This window comes from Pongo abelii, chromosome 18 (assembly GCF_028885655.2).
Source record: "Pongo abelii isolate AG06213 chromosome 18, NHGRI_mPonAbe1-v2.0_pri, whole genome shotgun sequence".
Taxonomy (NCBI): Eukaryota; Metazoa; Chordata; class Mammalia; order Primates; family Hominidae; genus Pongo; species Pongo abelii.
This window is the reverse complement of record NC_072003.2, coordinates 56036603-56062659: the sequence shown is the minus strand read 5'-3', so window position 1 is coordinate 56062659 and position 26057 is coordinate 56036603. Positions and strand designations below refer to the sequence as shown.

The 26057-nt window shown below is 40.4% G+C and overlaps 1 protein-coding gene across 5 annotated transcripts in view; it reads right to left on the bottom strand.

Annotated features, from left to right (window-relative positions):
* The window catches only part of NUP93 (nucleoporin 93), a 119287-nt gene that overhangs the window by 46549 nt on the left and 46681 nt on the right, over positions 1-26057 (bottom strand). The window contains exon 1 of one of the 5 annotated variants that reach the window (XM_054533136.2): positions 15384-15738. The gene's annotated coding sequence lies outside the window, so the exon portion shown is untranslated. 5 annotated transcript variants of the gene reach the window in all.

Below are 26057 nucleotides of genomic sequence, written 5' to 3'. Positions count from 1 at the left end.
AAATCCTAGTGCCTCCATTTACTACTAGTAACAGGACTTTAGCCAGGTCGCCCAAACTCCCTAAACCTCAGCTTGTTTGTAAAAAAAATAAGATAATGTAATCAAGTTATTGACCCCAGGCTCAATACATGTAGCTCTATTATTAGAATCGATTAGATTTAGATCTGTTGGTGACTTCCATTAGTGAAAGAGATGCCCAGGATGACCTCTTTGCTGCTGTTCATTGTCCTTATTTGCTTCAGCTGAGATCCGACAGGAAAAGGGCTGAGACATTATTCTGACAGCCACAGTTGCAGACAGACAGATATACAGAGTGCACTTCCCTGCCAACACCTTGCTCTTCATACAAGGGTGCAGTTTCTTTTCCATAGCTTGGGCTGGTGGGGGGCTGAGTAGGAACAAGATGACCCATCAATTGACATATAGAGATCAAAGTCTTAGTTGTAATATGAAGAACTCAGGTTACCTTACACATCAGATCCACCTATACTCCAATGCAAGGTACAAGCATGTCACTACTGGTGCATTTATACATGTCTAAAATCACTCTGTCACCCAGGCTGGAATGCAGTGGCACAATCTCAGCTCACTGTAAACTCGGCCTCCTGCCTCAGCCTCCCAAGTAGCTGGGATTACAAGCGTGCACCATCACACCCAGCTAGTTTTTGTATTTTTAGTAGAGACAGGGTTTCACCATGTTGGCCATGATGAGGACAACACGTTGGCTCGACCACGAGTGATCTGCCTCCCAAAGTGCTGGGATTACTGGTGTAAGCCACCGCACCCAGCCTCGTGTTTTTGCTTTTTTTTTGAGACGGAGTCTCGCTCTGTTGCCAGGCTGGAGTGCAGTGGCGCCAACTCGGCTTACTGCAACCTCTGCCTCCTGGGTTCAAGTGATTATCCTGCCTCAGCCTCCTGAGTAACTGCGACTACAGGCGCGTGCCACCACCCCCAGCTAATTTTTGTATTCTTAGTAGAGATGGGGTTTCACCATGTTGGCCAGGATGATCTCGATCTCTTGACCTTGTGATCCAACCGCCTTGGCCTCCCAAAGTGCTAGGATTACAGGTGTGAACCACCGCGCCCAGCTCTGTTTTTGCTTTTTAAAGCAACTTTGGGAAAATGTAATACAAAGTAGAATTTGGCAAAAGCTTTTCAAATGACAAGCTAAATTAAAACACAATCGTTTTCTTGCATTGGAAATGGTTAATTAGTTTTTGATCATTTTATAATTTAACAACTGTAATGTTTTAGTATATAGTCATGCATCACTTAATAACAGGGATACATTCAGAGAAAGGCTCCTACTAGGCGATTTCATCATTGTGTGAACATCATAGAATATACTTACACAAACCTAGATGGTACAGCCTACTACACCAAGCTGCATATGGTTTAACTTGTTGCTCCCAGGCTACCAACCTGTATGGCATGTTACTGTACTGAATACTACAGGCAACTGTAACACAATGGTAAGTATCTGTGTATCTAATTATAGACAAGTTACAATAAAAATATGGTATTGTAATCTTATGGGACCACTGTTGCATATTTGGGTTTGTCCTTGACAAAAACATCATTATGTGGCACATTAGTGTATTCTGTTCAGTCTTTTTAAGAAGGTAGGGGAGGCAGGTTGGGAGGCAGGATAATATTGGGGATATACATTTAAATAAAACATTACTAATTATAGATTTCCCAGATTCCTTATGTATTGGCCTATGTCTCCCCAACACGTGCTGTCACACCCCAAAAACCTGGGCAGTGCACTGGGATGGACAGGAACAATGACCAGCAGCCCAGGAAATAGTTCCCTCTTAAAGACTCCATGGCCAAGCGCGGTGGCTCACGCCTGTAATCACAGCACTTTGGGAGGCCAAGGCGGGTGGATCACTTGAAGTCAGGAGTTTGAGACCATCCTGGCCAGCATGGTGAAACCCTGTCTCTACTAAAAATACAAAAATTAGCCAGCCGTGGTGGCGGGCGCCTATAATCCCAGCTACTCGGGAGGCTAAGGCAGGAGAATCGCTTGAACCAGGGAGGCAAAGGTTGCAGTGAGCTGAGATCACGCCACTGCACTCCAGCCTGGGTGACAGAGACTCCATCTCAAAAAATAAAAATAAAAATAAAAATAAAAATAAAAAGACTCCTCCAGCACAGCCTCTCAGGCCGCTCTGAGGACACAACATGAAGACTCTCCAAATACATATACTGATAACGGGGGTAGGATGGGGAATGGCATCGGTCATTTGCCTAATGTAATGACATCAATAAACCAGAGCACATAAAGCTAGGAACCCACACGGTTCATTCAGAAGGGGGCAGCTGGTCACCACCTACCTGCTTTTGGCTATCACAGGGGACCCAGACACAAAATAATGGCAGATTTTAATGGGCCTTGTTTGTACCTTTCACAGCAAATGATTATGTCAAGTCAACAAACCTTTAGTATAAACACATTTTCATTAGTGGTCTCCAATGTGGCTAAAGCTAAAGGCTTTAGTGTCACAGTTCACAAACAAAGCTATGAAACTATTATCAAAGACTAATGCTCCCAAACAATGAGTAGGCATGGATTCTGCTCCGTGGCACCTTTTTGTGGCTGCCGCTATGCTGCTGATTGTCCAAACAAGCTACGTTTGGGGGTTGGGGGGGGATTACCACTGCCTCACAAAGCCTGGTCTAACATTTTCGTTTTGGTTGTGGGGAGGGGAGGGACCTGGGTTAAGTCTGGTGTTCTGTCATATTCCTTTTCTGGGCTTCTTCTGTTCTTCCCAGTCAATAATGACCAGCCTATCCCATTCTTTTTTTTTTTTTTTTTTTTGAGACGGAGTCTCGCTCTGTCGCCCAGGCTGGAGTGCAATGGCGCGATCTTGGCTCACTGCAAGCTCCACCTCCCGGGTTCAGGCCATTCTCCTGCCTCAGCCTCCCGAGTAGCTGGGACTACAGGCGCCTGCAACCACGTCCGGCTAATTTTTTGTATTTTTAGGAGAGACGGGGTTTCACCGTGTTAGCCAGGATGGTCTCGATCTCCCGACCTCGTGATCCACCCGCCTCGGCCTCCCAAAGTGCTGGGATTACAGGCGTGAGCCACCGCGCCCAGCCTATTCCATTCTTTTAATGACACCCATGTTCACATCTCTCTCTCTCTCTCTCTGTCACACACACACTTACAACACAAATGCAAAGCAATGACCACATTTGTTGAAAAGCAAAATAATATTCTGCAAGAAATGCAATTCCCAAATTTCTGAGAGATGAAATTTCAAGTAAGAATGAAACAGAAGAAAAAAAAGACATTATTGCTTTGGGATAGATTACTCTGGTCTTTAAAATATTTACTATAAAGCTACATTTTACAACTCTCAATAAATTAAATGAAGCGTGTGTGTGTGTGAGTCAAACCTCACCCACATATAAACAAAGACCATTAACCATTACATACTTAAAAAACTGGGCCTAAGCACAAACTGAGCCCACAAAATAGATTTTGAATTTTAATTTTTCATCTTTTCTTCCTTTCTAAAATGAAGTGTTAAATAGGTTATACATCATATTTTATTTTAAAAAACACATGTGGTCTGTCTTTTCAAAATATTTTTAAAAATAATAATACATCTATCTATCTATCTATCTATCTATCTATCTAGAGACGGAGTCTCGCTCTGCCACCCAGGCTAGAGTGCAGTGGCGTGATCTCGGCTCCCTGCACCTCTGCCTCCCGGGTTCAAGCGATTCTTCTGCCTCCTCAGCCTCCTGAGTAGCTGGGACTACAGGCACATGCCACCACGCCCAGCTAATTTTTGTATTTTTAGTAGAGACAGGGTGTCACCATATTGGTCAGGCTGGTCGCGAACTCCTGACATCGTGATCTGCCCGCCTCAGCCTCCCAAAGTATAAAATAGTAATTTATACATCAGAATACTGCTGGGATCTGTGTGCCATCTAGTGGCAGTTAGTTTCTTTCAAATAACCCACACCTCAAGGAAAAGTAACAGCCCACTGGAATTAAAGAACTAAAAAGTTGGGCAGAACCATACCTGCCTCAGTCCAGGTCCCCCACAGATCTCCTGACTTCCCTTCCCTACCCATGTGTTTCCTTTCTCTCCAAACTCCTTCTCCTGTGAGACGCCTCTCATGCCTCACCCAGGAGATGTACTCGTATAGCTTATGGGAAAATGAGTTCTCTGGAGAAGGGAGCTGGAACATGAAGGATTAACTGGCTCCCTGCCACTGAGATGCCCCCTGAGCACAGAAAAGGCCCAACAGTTCACCTCCCGCTGGTAGATGCCAGCATCTAATGATGACCCTCAGAGCTCCCCATCACTACTATCCCTTCATTCCCATCAACAAGCACTTGTAATTGCTCACAGTCCCCCATCTGATCCTTCTGCTGTGGGTCAGCTCAATAAAGAACACCCCGCAAAACATCTGCAGGCCAGCTAGGTAAACAAGCTCCTCCTGACTTCCCCATCTGTGTACTGCTCCTCACTGCCAGGGTGCTGAAACAGACCCTTGCCTAACTGGCTCCTCAAATGTGTTTTGGTTTCCAGCTTTCTATAACACATAATAGCCACCATTCAGGAAACAATTAAGGGCCAGACACTGCTCTAGGCAATTCAAAGACATTATTGCTAATCCTTTAACAATATGAAAGAACAGACATGATCATCCCACTCTCCCCTACCGCCCTCCCCGGCCCCATTTTACAGGTAAGAAGCTGAGATTTCCACATTTAACTAACTTGAGCAAGAATTCCCGACCAGGAAGAGGCAGAGGCAACATTCAAACATAGTTCCGGCTCTCAAGACCAACTATTTCTGAGATACTTAGGGAAGAGTAAACCTCTAAACAGCAAAAATCAAGAAAAAATTTCTCTCTCTAAAAGGACGGAACCCAGGAGGAGAGTAAAATTTCCTTAAATTTGTTTTCATCATCAGGCTACTCTTTACAAACAATAAAGTTGAGGGTCAGAGAATACGTATGGCATACTAATAATAGCTAACACTTAAATGGTGATTACTTTGTGCCAGGTATAAGTGTGTTACACACATCTGGTTCTAGACTTCATTTTTAACCCAAAGCTACTGTCTCTCAATACTACTTAACTGGATCATACTTTGAAGTATATCCTTAATAGAGATTTAAAAGTTGAGTGAGCTGTACAAAATGGTTTCTTGAGCCTCTACTAACTTAAAAGCTCTGTGGGGTTCTATGTCCAGATGACCCAGTTCGTACACAGCAAAGTTCAGACTCAGAACCCAAATTTTGTGATCCCTTATTTTCCCTTTTCCACTCTCCATGCTATCTCTCATCATAGCAAATCAAGGTGAGATAAACTGGTATTTTATGTTTGCACATTTATTCCTCCCCCCCATACATATATAAGAAATGAAACAACAAATGTCAAGTTTTTGCCATTCCTTTAGAACAGTGGTTTTCAAAATATGAATCAGAACTCATAACTGGGTCATGAAATCAACCAGTTTTTTGTTTTTTTGTTTGTTTTTTGTTTTTTAAGAGATGGGGTCTCGCCCTGTTGCCCAGGCTGGAAACAAGTGGCACAATCACAGCTCACTGCAGCCTCAAACTCTTGTGTTCAAGTGATCCTCCCACCTAAGTCTCTGGAGTAGCTGGGATTATACATTCTTGCCAAATCTGGCCCAATCAGCATTTTTTAATAAAATAAATGCAACAGAGATATGTGGTATGGGTACTGATTTGTGAAACTTTTGTTTCAATTATATATATGTAATTGTATGTGTGTATGAGTCACAGTCTAAAAGCTTGAACTCATTGCTTTAGAGGTCAACACCATAGTGTTTCAAAATAGTGCTACTATTATTGTTGTAGAACAATAAATGCCACACATCTGCCCAAGCAGTATCTCCAGTCATGTGTTCCATCTTTGACAGAGTGCTTCGCTGCCTTGCAATGTATCCTGGCAAAGAACAACCCAGAACGTAACATCGAGGTTAACTTGATTCTCCTAAGGAACATGTAGTCACATTTCAAGGACCTGGCAGCCAAGGTGGCTCTTAAATGGCTCAGGTCAAGAAAGGCATGAAACTGCCTTATTTTTACCTATCATGCAGACTCTGGGTTTCAGAATACATACGGCAGCTAATTCCTACTACCATAGAAAAAGGGAGCGAGCAAAAGGATGTTTGTTTTTGCCAAATGGCCCAATTCTCTTCGCTTATTTGTTCTCAAAAGTGAAAACTACAATAAATAAGAGTCTTTGTGAAAAAAAAAAATTCAGTATCCACCTTGGCCAGGAAAGTCAGATGGCAAAAAAGTGCTCACATTTGTTCTTTCACAGTTCTGTCCTTCCCACCTATAGCAGATAAGTGATTGGACAGTTGGACAGTTACATAGTCTGAATTGATGAACATAAAAATTTCCTGTTAAAATAAATAAACAAGAGTCTAATTTGGGCTTACAAAGCAATAGTCATGTTTTCATGGCCTTCAAAACACAAGAGACTATCTCATGTCTCTTTCCATTAAACAGACCAACCAGCAATCCACCATATCAAAATGTAAAAGTGAGGCATCTACAGCAGGCTGAACATTTACCAGAAGGTATCTGGTATGACACAAAAATAGGTGCCGGGTGCTACAAAAATCATGTATCATCTCTCATTTTAATATGTACAATACATACAAATTAATAGGAAATCTGCAGCCAACATTCCAAATCAAAATAACATCAACACAAAATGAGCAGTGCCATCAGGAATGGTCATTGTTGTTGAAAAACCATTGCTAAGACACAAGCAACAGCTAGAAAGCAATGAAGGAGGAAAGAAAATATAATAAAGCAGTTAAAAATTAATCAATAAAGGATCTGCTCCAAGATAAAACAAGAATTCCAATAAGTATTGGAATACTATTAAGTATTCAGTTAGTACTAAAGTTAGTACTTTAGTTAGTGCAATGGAGAAGTATCCACATTCTAAGAAGACAGGAATGTAAGTTGTACCATTACTTTGCTTCAGCTCATTCTAAGTAAAATACTCCCTGAACCTCTCCCAAACCTTCTTGCCAATTTCTGAACAAACGAATGACCTCTTCTAAAAACTTCTCTTGGATAAAATTAGTACAAAGATAAAAAACTACTTATGGAGAAAATGAGGAAGGATGAAATAAGATACTGTTTTCAGATGAGCACAACAGAAATCCTACCAGTACCTGGAGAGCCTCTGGGCTTATCAGATGGTGTGGACTCGCTTTTCATTAGCTCCCTTTTGTGGTGCCTACACGGAGAGTGCCTCAGGGATTTTTTCAAGTGCAAAGAGATGTTCATTACTGATAAAGCCCAGAAAATGAACAAAGAAATTTTTAAATTTGAGCAGTTTCAAGATTTGGGTGAACTTCCATAAGGGTTTATAGCATGTTTGGTTATTTCATTAGACCACTATTACTGCAATAAAATAAGAATACATAAAACGTCAGCTTATAAGGCCCATGAGAAACTGAATTTCCTTCTGCAAGGAATACAGACTGAACAGCAAAAGTCCAGGCTTTATTCTCCAACTCAGATATTTAAAGTCCCACTGCTTGTTTTTTTGTTTTGTTTTGAGATGGAGTTTTGCTCTTGTTGCCCAGGCTGGAGTGCAGTGGCACCATCTCAGCTCACTGCAACCTCTGCCTCCCGGGTTCAAGCAATTCACCTGCCTCAGCCTCCTGAGTAGCTGGGATTACAGGCACACGCCACCACGCCCAGCTAAGTTTTTATATTTTTAGTAGAGACGGGTTTTCATTATGTTGGCCAGGCTGGTCTCGAACTCCTGACCTTAGGTGATCCACCTGCCTCGGCCTCCCAAAGTGCAGGACAGGCGTGAGCCACTGCACCTGGCCCCACTGCTTGTTTTCTACAAAAATTTTAATACTTTAAATTGTTTGTTCACAGATTGCATATATAACTTCAAAAATAACCCTGCAGAAAGCAGTGCTAAGCGGGCAGAGCTGACATTCGCCAACTGTAATATGTTTTTAATGCTGTTATATGATTTCTTGCTGTGCATTTATGCAAAAGCCTAGCTGCTCTCATTCAGCAGGTGGCAGCAGACGCTGTAAGAGTGGCTGTGGAGTTCCACCATTTGCCAGCTCAGCAGATCCATCACTGCTGCAGGCAGCTCTGGAGCCACAGGTGGCAGACCTTGGCGATATAACATGGCACTGTGTGGGCACCAGGCCATCTGTCACTGTCAGACTGCTGGGTCTCATTTTGTACATGGTTTCTGCTATTGGGCTAAAAAAAGGTTCACACAATTATGTGATGGATTTGTGTCCATTAAGGCAAAACAAATTACTTGCCCCCATGATTTAAATTGGTTTTCAGAATGGTCTATAAGTTCTCACAGGTTAAAGAGAATTGAATGTGCATAAGGTGATTCAAAACCTGACAACAGATGGCACTGGGCAATGCCTCCTCCTGGACCAGCAAAGGGCTTTACAGGCAACACTTTAGCCCAAGTGTGCTGGCATGCTTGGTCCCTTCAGGGGCATGCCATTACAGCTGTGATATAACTCCATCTGCACCTTTGCCTTCTGGGAAAGCCACAGGCCTTAGAGACACTAACGTAAGTCTATCCAAATGCCTTTTGCAGACCCTACCTACTACCACCCCTCCACCTCCCAAAAAAGAAAAAAAAAATTATCACACAACAAAAACCCAACTTCAAAGATTTAAGCATTGGGTAAAAAAATAAATAAATAAAATAAGAGGTGGGATTCACCATGACCCAGAGGGGAAAGCTACAGGGAAAGTCATCTGCAATAATGGGGACATGCCATTCCTGTGGTGGGGTACTGAGGAGACCAGAGATGCATGACACATCTCCCTTGTCAACACAATGTAGGCACATAACTACTAGATGGCTCTTCTGATACCTACACCACGGTATCAAGCTGGGGCTGCTAGCGCATCTGTTGCTGCACTTGGGGAGGAAGGCCAAGGTTAAGGGCATTCCTATGATGGCCATTTAAATCTCCGTGCTACTACTGCAAAGCCAGTTCTGCCCCCTTTCAGGGGCCCTGGGGCATTTCTGTTATTTGCACTTCTCTCTCTGGTCATCCCAGGAAGCAGTCCTTCCAGCTCAGTTACTAAAGGGCTCTGAGACTCCGTATGGAGTGGAAACAAGTTAAGGGCATAATATAAATGATGGCCACCCAGGCACTAATGGAAAAAATGCTTCTCAGCAGAACCTCCCTCTTCTCCAAAATCCAGCAAAGCCCTATGCTACCCTTTTAGGGTTGTAGAAGCAACTTTCCTTTGGAAGTCACAAGACGGATAGGGAAAGGAATTGACTGCTCTGTACTGCTACTTTACCACCTCCAGAAAATCAGGCCAGAGCCCGTGTCCTAGTGAGAAGGGCCGTGATGCAGCAGGATGTGCCAGGCTGTGGTGGAAGGGCCTCTGCTGGCCATCCTCTCTCTCCTCTCCTGGGAGGGTAGGGGAAGCAGGACCGACAGAAGTCAAGTGGGGGAGGGAGAGCAGCCAGCCAACTGCTGTCAGACTGCTGAGGTAACCCCAGGAGAGAAAGCAGGGATAACTGTGAGCATTTTATCCCCTTCCCTCAACCACTCCATAAAGGTTAGGGCTAAACTTTGGAGACACAAGAAAAGAGAGGATTCGGAGGAGAAAATGGTTCAATCTAGCTTCGCAAATGGAATATTAACAGTGTGTCACAGTATGTCTGGCTTCAAAGAGCAGCAGCAGAGCCCTCTCCTCACCCAAGGTATAAATAGATCTAAAAAATATTAATCTCATAGTCACACTAAGGTGATGGGCAAGATAAGATAAGGAAGATACATTCAGGGATGACAAAAAATGTTTCAATATGTCTTTAGGGAACTGATTTCCACCTTGGAAATGCATTAATCCACATCCAAAGGACTCTGGATGCTAAAACCGCACTGCAGTATAAAATGGGAATGCATCAGTAATGGCCTTTATCATGACCAGCATTCCTTCCCACAGCTCCCGAAACCCACCCTACAGGAACCCACTAAAGCAATTCTTTACTATTTAAAGCACACACACAGATCCCCAGCTTTGTCATATCTAGTGTCTTTTTCCCTTTGGAAAAAAGAAACAAAAGCAAGATTTGGGGACCACAAGCAGGAAAGGATAGCAGAGGGTGTGTCTCGCAGTCTGTCAGGTAGGAGCTGAGCAGCTTTGCCAGGCTGGTTTCTACAGCGCTCAGGATTAAGCCTCGAGTTCTACTTAGCAAGCACAAGGAGCGCTGTTAGTCAGGACAATGTTTGGGAACCAAGTCTCACATTTCCCTGCTGGTATACAGTGTCAGTCATTTACACTGCAGTTGAAAATCACAGCTCCTCCTGCTATGCAGCAATGCTTATGCTGATGGGATTGGAGCACCAATCATCACAGATCTGTCACAGAAAAGGGAGCTCTGGTTTTGCTGCAGTTTCTTCTTATTCATTCTTTCTTCAAAAATGGATTTGTTTGGAGACTACTAAAACAAACAAACCTTCCCTTTTGTAATTTCACATTCTCTTAAATGGAATTCGTCAAGGTATTCCTTTGTTAACAGTATTGGTGATTTCACACTCTCTAAAACCTTAATTAAGTTTGGAAACATTGTGACTTTACCCTGTCAGAGCTGAGGAATACTGCAGAATGCAACACTCACCACTATCACCACAGGTATGGAAAACTGGAAACACTGCTTAGCTGGAGTGGCAAATACAGGCAACAGAAAGAGAGATGGTAAGACCATTATTCAAATACAAATTGCCTGAAACTGACAGGGAGCTAAAACCTTTCACCTAGCTCATCCTTACTGGGAGGAGAAGGGGAGACTCTGCCCTGCAGGACCCCTCACACCGAGAGTTAAAGAGGTCGTGACCCGCTGAAAGGACATGTCAGAATGCCTGGCTCCATCCTAGCTTACAGCGCATGAATTTAACAACTCTGCCCATCCCAGGAGATTTCACCGTTCATGCCGAGCCAACACAATGGATCCAAAAGCTCAACTTGCAAGATAGAGTTTATTTTTAAATGTTTGTTTATAAATGCTTATCATCTTCAACATAGGCCCAGGAAGACTCCAAGCACAGCTCAGTAAGTAATTTCTGGCACAGCTGAAAAGGAACATCTCTGTGAGTTAGGTTGCTAAGGCAAAGACAAGACAGACTTTGCTGAAAGCTCAATCCATTAGATCAATCAGTCACCAGCAAGCTGGCAGAGAAAGAAATGGAGTCAGATACAGACAGAGACACAGCGCAGCACAGATTAGGAGTCAGGTGGTCCAGATTTAGGGCAAAATCAACTGCTTTCCAGATGTATGACCTTGAGAAAGTTATTTAACTGCAGTTAAGCCTTCCTTTACTTAACTATATAACATGAGCTGATTGCACTAAACCCTAAGGCCAGCACCAGAACTCCAACTTCATGAGAGGTGGGAACAGGTGAGAAATCAACACTGTCATTACCACTACGACTACTGTTCACGTGCAAAATAATCCATACCTTGAACCACAAAAGAAAGAAAATAAGCTTTGTTTTTGAAGGTGGCCAAAATACATATTTTATATATCAAATAACTAAAACCCACAAAGAGCTAGAATGAAAACCAGAGACAAATAACATAGTTTCGTAGGAATGCTACTTCACCTCACCATAAAGGAGAAGCATACTGTCCTTTGTTTTCTAAAAATTCACCCTATGTTGGAAGGAGTAAATTTTTATGCTAAAAAAGAAAAAGAAAGCATAAGGCAAGGCATTTCAGAAGTATTAATACAAAGTACTTTAAATTCTATTTTAACCACACTTGCCATCAATTTCTTAGAAGGAACATTTGAAGCCATCTACATATAAGTGCTAATTAAATCTTTACTTCGAAAATCTCAAAATTTTTATCTTCTAACAATAAAAAGTGGCTGTAAATAGGCAAGGCAGTGCTCCTAAAGGTGTCTTCAAACTTAATTTAAAGAAAATAATTCGTGCGGTCCACCCCTTATCACAGTGTTCCTGGTGACGCCATTTTACTCCTTCCTCTGCCATCTTAGTACCACGGAACGTTTACTAGCGAGCTGGCTGACATGCTTGCTTATCCACATTATAGTACTGCCAGAGCAGTCAAAGGTTTGATACAAATACATTTTTTGTTGCAAAAAGAACCAATCCCTGACTCTTCACTATCAGCCAGGCTAAAATTTCATGAGAAAACTGAAGAGTTTCCAGATTGAAGAGGTTCAGGAATCCCCTACAAGTACCAGAAAGGAGAGCCTCTTCCGAGCAGCCAAACTTGAGTAGACCATGGTGGAGGCAAAGAAAATAGGAAGAAACTGGGTCTCTCCTACCTCCCCCAGGATACTTAATACCTAGCCTTACTGTAAAGCCAGCAAAAGGAAAAAAGACCAGGATCTTCAACCAAGTTTTACTGTAAAAATTTCAAAGGGAGGCTTTGTGACACCCCCCATGTCATCCAACCAAACATTTTATGCAAGCAAATCTGCAGTTAAAATGGAGTTCTAATTTGCTGACCTAAAACTCTTTCATTTCAAGGTGCAAGCCTCATAAAAACCAAGGGAAAAGAATCCCTTTGCATTCTACCATATATTTAAACATGTTAAATGCTGTCCCCATAATTAAAAAATTATGCTGAGATCTAGGCTCTTATTCCGTAAGTTAATATTTGCACCACAGATTTATGGATCTTGTAGGATTCTAACCAGGGCTTACAACAACCGAACCTTCCTATGTCAATGAAAAGGCTGATGTGAAGAAAATCATTTTCTCCCTAGTCTCCAACATCTATTAATTGGAGAAGACAGCACTCAGTGAGTAGGATAAACAGGAGTAGGATAAACAGATACCCAGTTCTGTGAAGCTTCAACTCCTGAAACAGCTAATAAAGCATGTTGAGCAAATTCTTCATGGTAAAGTTTACTATAAAATACACGCACTATAAATTCTTCAGGGTTTAAAAGATAAAAATTCTTCAGCCTTTAAAAGAAACACACATCAAAGTTAAAATCCACTTGTTTCCTCTTAGTAACAGTATAAAGGAACAAAGAAATAAGCCGGGTCAAATCCAATTAATTTTAAGAATCAAGATTTATAAGCTTACAATTACAAACAAGAGTTTTACACAAGCAGCTTTGAAGTCACAACTATTAATTAAGTAGAAAGCACTAAAAATTATCCCCATGAGTGAGAGTGAAAGCCTCAATCTATTGATCTTTGAAAACAAAAATCTTGTTTTGTCAAAACATTTGTTTCTTGTGTATTTTAATCAGCTATTACAGGTCATTAACCCGGAAGCATTTTCATAAAAAACAAGAGCAAAAATAAGACACTAAAATTAAAATCCAGCAATTCTTTTCAGGAATGGAAAACAGACTGCTTTTAAAAGACAGTGAAAAGAAACCTGAACTCTTTTAGATTTACCATATTCAGATTTCTTTTTCCTCTCAAGTGTCATTTCCATTCATGACTAGTGATAAATTCATACTTCTCATTAACTTAAATTACTGATGAATAATTAAAATCATGTGCTAAAATCACTCACAAAACCTATATTTTAAGCATATATATCACACCTGGTTTTTGTGTGATATATAAATACATAAAAATAAAATCCAAGAACCTCTGCGTTACACTTTTCATATTTGCAGCGTTCATTTAAAAGTCTATTTTGCACATTCAACCAAAAGCAAATTTTCAACCTCTCCCCGCTATGTGAGTACAAGAAATACTTACTGTAGACAAAAGAATTCCATTTTCTTTCTGGGAATATTCTCCACCTTCCTAAAGAACTCTTCTATACAATGTGCAAATTCATTTTCGTAGTTTTACAGTAACAAAGCTCCTGTGCCATGGAACCTAATGTAAATGAAATGGCCTTGCAGCTGCCTTCAGAATACAGCTCACCTCGACCATGATACAGCTAATTGTTAAAAATGGTGGCTGAGACATTTTCCATACATTAAATTAAGGAGCTCTGATGAAGGCGCTGGCATCCACCCACTTCAGACAAAGGAAAATAATTTGCAACTGTACCAAGGCATGGATAATTGAGTCATCTCCCATACAGGGTCAGTGTTAGAGGTTTCCTCCATCTTTACAAAATGCAAACCACATCTCATTGTCTCATCTCAGAAATCGATTCTTTGCAATGCTGCACTGGGTCAGAGTTTCAAAGGAATCTTAGTCATGGGTAAATCCAGAACTCCAATGCCAAGAGGAGCCGAATTCTCACAGTTCCTCTCCCTCTGCTGAGCAGCTCTCCTCTATTCCCCAATTGAGAGCTCCTCAAGTCTTCCTATTGTTAAGAGTAAAGAAAGTCCCCACACCTCCAAAAGGAAATAAACCCCTCAACTAGGGTGAACAATTTCCAAGTACATGCTTCAGAAAGAGGTCCAGACCCCACAGGTCCCACAATACAAATACATTCCTTAGGATAAAAAGCCATATGCATCATCATATTTTGTTGTTGCTTTTAAGGGAAGACAACAAACAAGCTGCTTTTTAATGCCGAATTAAATGTATTGTATCTTTGATATTAATCAAGGAATTAAAAGTATTGCAGGCAACATTTATAATTCTATCACCCTCCAGATAATGCTTACATGACTTAGGAAGTTTTCATTTCACTTATACAAATTATATTCTCTAGCCAAAAATTTGAAATATACTTAAATGACTCCTATTATCTCTTTTGAGGCTGAATTTAAGAAATAAAAAAGAACCATCTCAATTTATATTGCCAATATTTAGTAAATACTCAGGAATCCTCCTCTTTGGTGTTACTGTTTAGTTCTTCTCATTTCAAGCCTTATGCTAAAACATTTCCTGTGATAGTTCAAAAAATCTCTAATAGTACTTTTTCCCTAACCACCAAATATAAAGGACTGAATTCCTAAAGAATCCTACACACACACACACACACACACAAACACACACACACACTCACTCACTCTCACCTGCAATCCCAAAGAAGGATCTGGTTTTAGCAAATAAAATAAATTCTATTTTCATATTCCACCTCATACAAGAATTCTACACTTCACATGTATCTCCTTTAAAAATCCTAAAGACCACACTACTTGCTACTTAAAGAAGTTCACAAAAATCCCAATAACCAACTATTTAAATATTTAAGCAAATGCTGCCCCACCCAATACATTTTTAAAAGAAAAATATTAGAATGGCAAGATACAAATCTGAACAATTCTCAGAAGAATCAAGTACTTCTTCTCTCAAATGAGTTAACTGCTTCCAAATTTATCTCAAATTTTCAAACAAACCAAGACCTTGTCTTTCAGAGGCACTGCAACAACATGCTGCCACTCTATTTACCAGAGTGCATTTGTCTTAATTTCTTTACAAAACACAGCCAATCCTACCTGCAGCTCTCAAATTTAAGGAGTTACAGAACGGTCGATGCTGTCGATCACTGCAGCTCTTCCATACCTTCTTATATGAGATGAGCTCTGTCGGAACCAGTGCTCAAGTTTTTCCCACCCCAAACTGCCTGAATTGAGGGATGGGGGTGGGGAGAAGGACAGAGAGAAGAGAAAAAGAGAGAAAGAAGAAAAAGGAAAAGAACAACCCCTCTGCAAGTGCTGATGTGACTGAAGCACTAAAGAGTCAAATTAAACAATGAGATTGCAGGGTCCCTTTAAAAAGGGTGCACCGCAGCCCCCGGAGCACAGCATTCGTTGTGCTCTACACAAATTCAGAGAAGTCAGCCATCAGTTTGAAAGCACAAACTGATGGGAGTAACAGTTTATAGGTTACAGAAGGGTATTTTATTGTTAACGGACTGTACCAAGTTAAGATTTAAGAGGGGGAGAGACAACATGTAGGCAAGGAATGCTATGATACTTTTTTTCCCCAACCCAAACCACTGCAATTACTCTGATGTGAATTTTTGATGACTTCCGACATCTTGCATGGTTAATAATCGCTTCAGCTGTCATGTTTGGTTAATGTGGAAAATGCATTTGCTGCATTGTGATGCAGTGCTGTGGCCACAGATTGTAACACCAGTTGTGAAGCTGGTCCCTTAACTGAGCAGCAGGAATTTGCACATGCCATGATGCTAAAATAAATGGTAGTTAAAAGATTTTATACAGCAGCAGACAGATTCTGCCATTTTAGTCTACAGTATGTGTAGATACAACATACAGAAGCATCTCGGATCATTGTGCCCTTGTCAATTGTACTGTCCTTCAAGCAGAACAGTAAATTCGCCATCTTAAATGTTTGGCCTCTTAGTAGTTAAAAGATTTTGATACTGTTTAAATAACTATTCAGATTAATTATAGCTTTGAAAAGAACAGAGGTTATTTGCATTTCAGGAATATACAGCCAATGAAACTGTCACTGACACAGGAAAATGCAGACCTTTTATTAACATATGCTCAGCTCAACTGTCACTTCTTTGTACAACATTTAGGGGAAAATATATGATGTGTAAGTAATGAATATTCCCATTCTACTGCAATGATTTTTAAAAGTGCTCCTCAGGAAGGGATTTTTTTCCTCCATGTTTTAACATATAACCTGAAAATTAAAGACTACATTAAAATATTATCATGTTTTTCACTGTCAAAAAAGGAAATTCAGTGCAGCAAACAACTGTACAATTATAGGAAAGCTTGTGAAAAAGCAAAGATAGAGCCACGCTAAGACCAAGGCACCAGATGATTAAAGTCAGGCTGGTCAGGTGATGGGTCATCATCATGGTGCAGACTGCAAAAGGAAAATAGAACGATTCTCTCCTCAAAAACAAAAACCACAAACCCTAAGATTGCAATCTGTTGGTTGCAAAACCAACATCTATACTGCAGAACCTGAAAGACACACAATATTTGCCAATTTCATGATGTATTTTTATATAAATATTAACTTGGCTATTTAGCATACAGAATTTGACTACTGACGGTTCTTACTCTTCTACCATCATCATTTTTGTATTTTAAGAAGCAAAACCAACTTACATTGTTCCTTTAAAAGAATAAATATAATGAACTTATTTCTTACATCAGAACTTTTGCCAATTAAATAAATACCCAGAGTTGAGATGTTTCAGACATTTCTGCCTTACAAAAGCAAACAAAAAACCCCAACTAAACTAAAAAGAATGAACATAGGAACACACTGGTGTCTGAACAGTGAATAACAATGAAAGAACTTATGTTACTAGCATAAAAATCAACTCATGATTTCCTTTGTTTTATTCATTGTGATAACACCAAATGCATAATTTGGAGGTGCATGTGTTAACAAGCACTGTAAAGCTGAAGAGCTTTCTAGTTTTCTTACCCTAACTTAAAATTAACTGCACCAACAGTGCTATGTGGTGCCACAGCAGATGTCACAGTAGTTGTAGCTAACATTCAACAATCAAGCTTTTTTTGTTCCAGACCCAATACAAGGTACCACTAACAGCTGAGAAAACTGCACAAGGAAGGAGGGAGAAACGTGTGTGTTGAGGGTAGCTTTGAAATTAACCAGGCTCAGCTTATGCTCCAATTACTGAACAAAAGACAATCCTGGGGGACCTCTCTCTGAACCAGTGCAAGAAGCAAACTCTTTTGTTTCTGATCAAATAAATACTGTACTGGAGCATGGTGGATATACAGCAATAGGAGTCTCTGCCTAGGGATGAAAAGAACCCAAAGACCCAAGTGTGGTTAAAGTCAAACTATATCACGGATGTAAAACCTGTTCCCAAGGGATACATCTGAGGTTCACTACAGGGGAGTAAGAAAACCCTCTTTATTTACTGAAAAAAACCTCACGAGTCAGTTAAGACGTTTTTCCTCTTTAGTATTGCCAACAAATAAATTGAGAGGGTATTTCTTTATGCTAGAATAAATTCTAAATCAGCTCAGCCCCTTCTTCCTCCATCTACGAGTATCCCAAGGAAACTAGATGAGTGGCTGGCTTGGAGTTGCAAGATATGCTGGCTGGAAAGGACCTCTGAGCAGAAGTGTTAACTATCCTGCCTTCAGACCCCAGATGCCTGAATAGGTAAGGAGGTCACAACAAAAATGCTACAAAGAAGCCACCTTACAAAGGAGGTGCTTCTCTACTTATTTGTCACTAACTGAACATAAAGTGATCTATTCCTAAATTTGGTAGTCCATTGTTTAATTTTGTATTCTGGCTTTACATAACCCTAGACACCAAAAACTAAAGCAAAAAGAAAAGGGTTAAAAACTAACGGGTCCGTGCAGAGACACACATAGGCTCAAAATAAAAGGATGGAGGAAGATCTACCAAGCAAATGGAAAACAAAAAAAGGCAGGGGTTGCAATCCTAGTCTCTGATAAAACAGACTTTAAACCAACAAAGATCAAAAGAGACAAAGAAGGCCATTACATAATGGTAAAGGGATTAATTCAACAAGAAGAACTAACTATCCTAAATATATATGCACCCAATACAGGAGCACCCAGATTCATAAAGCAAGTCCTGAGTGACCTACAAAGAGACTTAGACTCCCACACATTAATAATGGGAGACTTTAACACCCCACTGTCAATATTAGACAGATCAACGAGACAGAAAGTCAACAAGGATACCCAGGAATTGAACTCAGCTCTGCACCAAGCAGACCTAATAGACATCTACAGAACTCTCCACCCCAAATCAACAGAATATACATTTTTTTCAGCACCACACCACACCTATTCCAAAATTGACCATATACTTGGAAGTAAAGCTCTCCTCAATAAATGTAAAAGAACAGAAATTATAACAAACTATCTCTCAGATCACAGTGCAATCAAGCTAGAACTCAGGATTAAGAATCTCACTCAAAACCGCTCAACTATGTGGAAACTGAACAACCTGCTCCTGAATGACTACTGGGTACATAACGAAATGAAGGCAGAAATAAAGATGTTCTTTGAAACCAACGAGAACCAAGACACAACATACCAGAATCTCTGGGATGCATTCAAAGCAGTGTGTAGAGGGAAATTTATAGCACTAAATGCCCACAAGAGAAAGCAGGAAAGATCCAAAATTGACACCCTAACATCACAATTAAAAGAACTAGAAAAGCAAGAGCAAACACATTCAAAAGCTAGCAGAAGGCAAGAAATAACTAAAATCAGAGCAGAACTGAAGGAAATAGAGACACAAAAAACCCTTCAAAAAATTAATGAATCCAGGAGCTGGTTTTTTGAAAGGATCAACAAAATTGATAGACCACTAGCAAGATTAATAAAGAAAAAAAGAGAGAAGAATCAAATAGACGCAATAAAAAATGATAAAGGGGATATCACCACCGATCCCACAGAAATACAAACTACCATCAGAGAATATTACAAACACCTCTACGCAAATAAACTACAAAATCTAGAAGAAATGGATAAATTCCTCAACACATACACCCTCCCAAGACTAAACCAGGAAGAAGTTGAATCTCTGAATACACCAATAACAGGAGCTGAAATTGTGGCAATAATCAATAGCTTACCAACCAAAAAAAGTCCAGGACCAGATGGGTTCACAGCCGAATTCTACCAGAGGTACAAGGAGGAGCTGGTACCATTCCTTCTGAAACTATTCCAATCAATAGAAAAAGAGGGAATCCCCCCTAACTCATTTCATGAGGCCAGCATCATCCTGATACCAAAGCCTGGCAGAGACACAACAAAAAAAGAGAATTTTAGACCAATATCCTTGATGAACATTGATGCAAAAATCCTCAATAAAATACTGGCAAACAGAATCCAGCAGCACATCAAAAAGCTTATCCACCATGATCAAGTGGGCTTCATCCCTGGGATGCAAGGCTGGTTCAATATACGCAAATCAATAAATGTAATCCAGCATATAAACAGAACCAAAGACAAAAACCACATGATTATCTCAATAGATGCAGAAAAGGCCTTTGACAAAATTCAACAACCCTTCATGCTAAAAACTCTCAATAAATTAGGTATTGATGGGATGTATCTCAAAATAATAAGAGCTATTTATGACAAACCCACAGCCAATATCATACTGAATGGGCAAAAACTGGAAGCATTCCCTTTGAAAACTGGCACAAGACAGGGATGCCCTCTCTCACCACTTCTATTCAACATAGTGTTGGAAGTTCTGGCCAGGGCAATTAGGCAGGAGAAGGAAATCAAGGGTATTCAATTAGGAAAAGAGGAAGTCAAATTGTCCCTGTTTGCAGATGACATGATAGTATATCTAGAAAACCCCATTGTCTCAGCCCAAAATCTCCTTAAGCTGATAAGCAACTTCAGCAAAGTCTCAGGATACAAAATCAATGTACAAAAATCACAGGCATTCTTATACATCAATAACAGACAAACAGAGAGCCAAATCATGAGTGAACTCCCATTCACAATTGCTTCAAAGAGAATAAAATACCTAGGAATCCAACTTACAAGGGATGTGAAGGACCTCTTCAAGGAGAACTACAAACCACTGCTCAAGGAAATAAAAGAGGATACAAACAAATGGAAGAACATTCCATGCTCATGGGTAGGAAGAATCAATATTATGAAAATGGCCATCCTTCCCAAGGTAATTTACAGATTCAATGCCATCCCCATCAAGCTACCAATGACTTTCTTCACAGAATTGGAATAAACTACTTTAAAGTTCATATGGAACCAAAAAAGAGCCCGCATCGCCAAGTCAATCCTAAGCCAAAAGAACAAAGCTGGAGGCATCACGCTACCTGACTTCAAACTATACTACAAGGCTACAGTAACCAAAACAGCATGGTACTGGTACCCAAACAGAGATATAGATCAATGGAACAGAACAGAGCCGTCAGAAATAATGCCACATATCTACAACTATCTGATCTTTGACAAACCTGACAAAAACAAGAAATGGGGAAAGGATTCCCTATTTAATAAATGGTGCTGGGAAAACTGGCTAGCCATATGCAGAAAGCTGAAACTGGATCCCTTCCTTACACCTTATACAAAAATCAATTCAAGATGGATTAAAGACTTAAATGTTAGACCTAAAACCATAAAAACCCTAGAAGAAAACCTAGGCATTACCATTCAGGACATAGGCATGGGCAAGGACTTCATGTGTAAAACACCAAAAGCAATGGCAACAAAAGCCAAAATTGACAAATGGGATCTAATTAAACTAAAGAGCTTCTGCACAGCAAAGGAAACTACCATCAGAGTGAACAGGCAACCTACAAAATGGGAGAAAATTTTCGCAACCTACTCATCTGACAAAGGGCTAATATCCAGAATCTACAATGAACTCCAACAAATTTACAAGAAAAAAACAAACAACCCCACCAAAAACTGGGCGAAGGACATGAACAGACACTTCTCAAAAGAAGACATTTATGCAGCCAAAAAACACATGAAAAAATGCTCACCATCACTGGCCATCAGAGAAATGCAAATCAAAACCACAATGAGATACCATCTCACACCAGTTAGAATGGCAATCATTAAAAAGTCAGTAAACAACAGGTGCTGGAGAGGATGTGGAGAAATAGGAACACTTTTACACTGTTGGTGGGACTGTAAACTAGTTCAACCCTTGTGGAAGTCAGTGTGGCGATTCCTCAGGGATCTAGAACTAGAAATTCCATTCGACCCAGCCATCCCATTACTGGGTATATAACCCAAAGGACTATAAATCATGCTGCTATAAAGACACATGCACACGTATGTTTATTGCAGCATTATTCACAATAGCAAAGACTTGGAACCAACCCAAATGTCCAACAATGATAGACTGGATTAAGAAAATGTGGCACATATACACCATGGAATACTACGCAGCCATAAAAAATGATGAGTTCATGTCCTTTGTAGGGACATGGATGAAACTGGAAATCATCATTCTCAGTAAACTATCGCATGAACAAAAAACCAAACACCGCATATTCTCACTCATAGGTGGGAACTGAACAATGAGAACACATTGACACAGGAAGGGGAACATCACACTTCGGGGACTGTTGTGGGGTGGGGGGAGGGGGGAGGGATAGCATTGGGAGATATACCTAATGCTAGATGACGAGTTAATGGGTGCAGCGCACCAGCATGGCACATGTATACATATGTAACTTACCTGCACATTGTGCACATGTAACATAAAACCTAAAGTATAATAATAAAAAAAAAAAAAAAAAACTAACGGGTCCAGCATTCATCAATATAAGGGATTAAAGTGGGCTCACTTAAACAAATGTAGAGATTACAGTCTAGAAAAGGGAGCTATTGAACTTTTGTGGTTCAAGTAGAACTATAATAATTGCCAGGTAAAATAATATTCAAGTGAACAACTGTAGAGCTCTACAGTACAGTGACCATATATAGGACTTCACCCAGAAAAACTTTTACAGATACTTGGGCTCTGCTCTGTCTTCTGCCAGGTTCTCCAGGCTGCTGGGAAGATCAATAGTACTGGTGGGTAAGTGCTTTTAAGAGTAAAGAAGGAAGCCAGGTGAGGCTGGGTGATGACTCCCTCTATGAGCAAACTCCCAGCTTTCTGAGATATAGCTGGGATAGCTGGGTCCCTGCTCCCTTTCCACCCCACCACTACCAACCTCCTCCTGGCTTCTTCTCCTCACTGAGACCGTGGCCCTTTGCCTCCTGCTAAACATTTCTCCTATTACACATTCATTTCTACTGCCACAATTCTTCTCTCCAGGCCTGTGGCTCTTGAAAATTCTGTATGGAGCTGTTTTCTGAGCAATTTTCTTACCCCATCTCCAAATGCTTCAGGAGCATTTCCACAGTGATAGCTTACCAGAACATCAGAAACGGAAATGAAATCTCAACTCTCAATCTAGTTAATCTTCCAATTCCTTAGCCTCAACAAAAAGCACCCATCCTTCTCCTTGCCCCAAACCTCACGTAATTTCTGAACATCCTTCTTAAGCCCATCAGGCACCACGTGTGGCAGATGTTTTATCCCAAATGTCCTTCACACATCTTTTTCCTCTGTTTTCTCAGCTTCCACATTGGTCCTGGCTGTTGTCACCTCAAAGCTGTATTACTACAATTGCCTCTGAATGTCATCTAGCAGCTATCCTTCCACTGGCCAAACCAACTTCCATAAGCACTGCCATGCCCTCCCTCTTCTCAACATTTACCTGCTCCGAAACTTTCAACACCTACCACCTACACTCCACTGCCTGGCAGTCACTCCTTCCATGTTTGACTGCCCTTCCCTGACAGATTTTACTTCTTAGCACATAACTTCCATTTCTTACCTCCCTGACTTTGGTCAGGTTATTACTCTTCTTTCACTTCCTGCAAGCTAAACCCATTTCATTTTTCAAGGCCAATCTGTTCCAGGGAGTCTTTCCCAACTACCCCAGAATTCACTCGTTATTAACCGCTTCCATGCCTCTGAATTCCCATGGCATTTAGAATTCTGTGTCACTCTCATTCAGTCTGTCTGTCACTTTTCACAGCTTGGACAGTTTGATCTTGCAGGAATGTCGGTGTTGGCTCTCCAGATAGAAGACAAACTTCCAGAGGGCAGCATCCAGAATTTGTATTTATTCGAATTATCTCCATAGTGTTGTCCTTAATGGGCACTGAACAAAACCACTTCTTAACTTTTATTAGTGTCTACTAGGCCCTGCCCAGGTAGATGCAGGCAGTTATACTTAAAGGGGAGCTAAATATTACTTTTGCTTGTTCTTTCAAATCTTTCCAGCTCCCTGAGATAATTCCAGCCTTAGGTGGTAAGATACTAAGGCGGTTCTTGGCCAATGTGCCAAGGCACTAAGCTCTTCTTTGTGACTAAGCATCATTACCAACAGTATTCAATTCCCAAAGTTGGCTTCCTCATTATATGCAACTAGATCCACGGAAGTTCGGGGAAAATGAGACGGCCTGACCCAAAGTCAGTGGCATAGCATTCACAGCTCATCTGTCCTTACTAGTCAGCTGAGAATGAAAAAGCAATCTGCTAATTTATTGCAGACATTTCATCCTGAATATTATTTTAAGTGAGGAACACCAGATTTAGGCAGTCAATAAAAAAAGAGAAGATTTCTGCACAGCCTTATTTAGCACTAAAACAAATTACAGTTCATTCTCTCTTGCTGATACACAAACTAGACTCCCCAGGGGTCAAGAAACAACAGGGAAAAGTAAGCTTTCCCGGCTAATAAGTTCCTGCTGCCCCAGAGTGGTAGTTCTGCCTTTGATATGACTATAAACCAAAAGGGTGAGAGCAGGGTTTATAAGTGGGCCAGATACGAAATGCACCTCGGTGAAAGAAATTTCAGAAGTAAGATTTCCATTTTAAGTGTGTTTTCAAGTAGTTCCCCAATAAAAGCAATTATTAATGGGAAGAGGCTAAAATGGGAAGAGGAAGTATAGTCCTCGATATTTCTCCAGGGCAATTCACTACAGTTTTAAGCAGCCTCCCAGATTTCTAAAAATCAAAATGGGAAAGGCTCTTTTCCTATCAGTCTGTCTCTGTTTCTGTCACACACACACACACACACACACACACACACACACAAGCTCACTCTCTCTCTCAGCATCTATTAAGCGTTGGTATTTAGACAGAGGGAACAAATGAGACTTTCAGCAAGAACTTGTAGAATATGTGAAGAAGTTCTACCACAGTAAAAAATAAATGAAATAATAAGATATATGTTCATTGGATTCATAGCCACAAAATTCCAGGCACAGAGAGACTCAAACTCAGGTTCTGGCCCAGGTCCTGGCTTTGGGCCCAAGACCTGGCTTTCTTGTTTCTTTAGAGAGAGAGCTCTTGGCACAGCACTATGGGACACGTACTGAGAAAAATTGCATGGGTGCCTGCTAGAGCCCCAGATTTCATGGAATTTTAAGTCATTACATGGGCGATGGTGGTGGTTGCACAAGAACGGCTTCTAGCTTGTTAATTCTTGTTACCAATGTACTTTTCACAACAGATGTATTTCTTGCCAGGTTGATTGTAAATAGAATTCTTTTAAACAAATTCTATTTTAAATTCAGCAGGGAAGCTGTTATTTGAAGGAACACTAAAGCTGAACACTGTCCCAAGGTTTCTTTTACAAATCTAGATATTCAGATTTGGATTTGCTTATTAAAAGCAGAGTCCATCATAATTTTACTATTATGTTAAAGAAAAGACACTAAAACCTTAATTTTTATATAGTTTTTGCAAATATTTATTATTTGTGCTACTATCTGGAAAACAGTGATATGGCCAGATACTGGTAAGAAAAATACAAAATAAAAGACTCCTCAACAGAAAGAAAAGGATTATTAAAATTATCCAACCCTCAACGATTTAAACAAGGGGGAAAAACTGTATTTCTTTCATTATCAGGTTATAATTTTACTTTACACACTGACATAAATAAAATGTAGCTTTCTCAAAGTTTTCTACGAAGAAAACTTAAAGGCAAAATTCTATTTTTTCATCAATCCCTATTATAAAATTGAAAATAGCATTCCTCAAAGCAATAAAAAAAATCTGGCACCAACAAATAAAAGTATATTCAAGGATATAAACTTTAAGAAAAAAAAAACTATAAAATAGCCAGAGTAAAAATGATGAGAAATGACAGTAAAATGAATTTGAAACAGCAACTACGGTGATGACCTGTGGGATACTGGTCCTACATGAAGGATGAGAGAGGTGAGGGGGCCCCTGCCTTTCTTCACGCCTACTTCAGGTCAGGATAGACAACCATGGCAAGGGAGGGGTGGCCTTGTCTATGGGGCCCTATAAAATACAGGGTTGGGCTTTCATCGCTGTACCTGTGCCCTCCTCATCTCAAAATAGGGGCACAAGGATCTGCAATTCTAAAATTTTTTTTGGAAAAACAGGCTGATTTTAAAATCTGCTTTCCCCATATTGTTCTCTCCATCAGCCTTCCAGCAGGGATGCACAAATGGTTTTAAAAACAATGGTCCAGTTTTATTAACATGCTTCTTAACACTATGTCCTCCAGAAAACTACTGAGGAGACCAAAACGTTTCCAGTTCTACTACTTTGCCATCTCACACCCTTAAGATACTGGAGCATTTTAAGTAGCCAGTTTCCCTCAGGAAAACCTACAACATTGAAACTGTAGT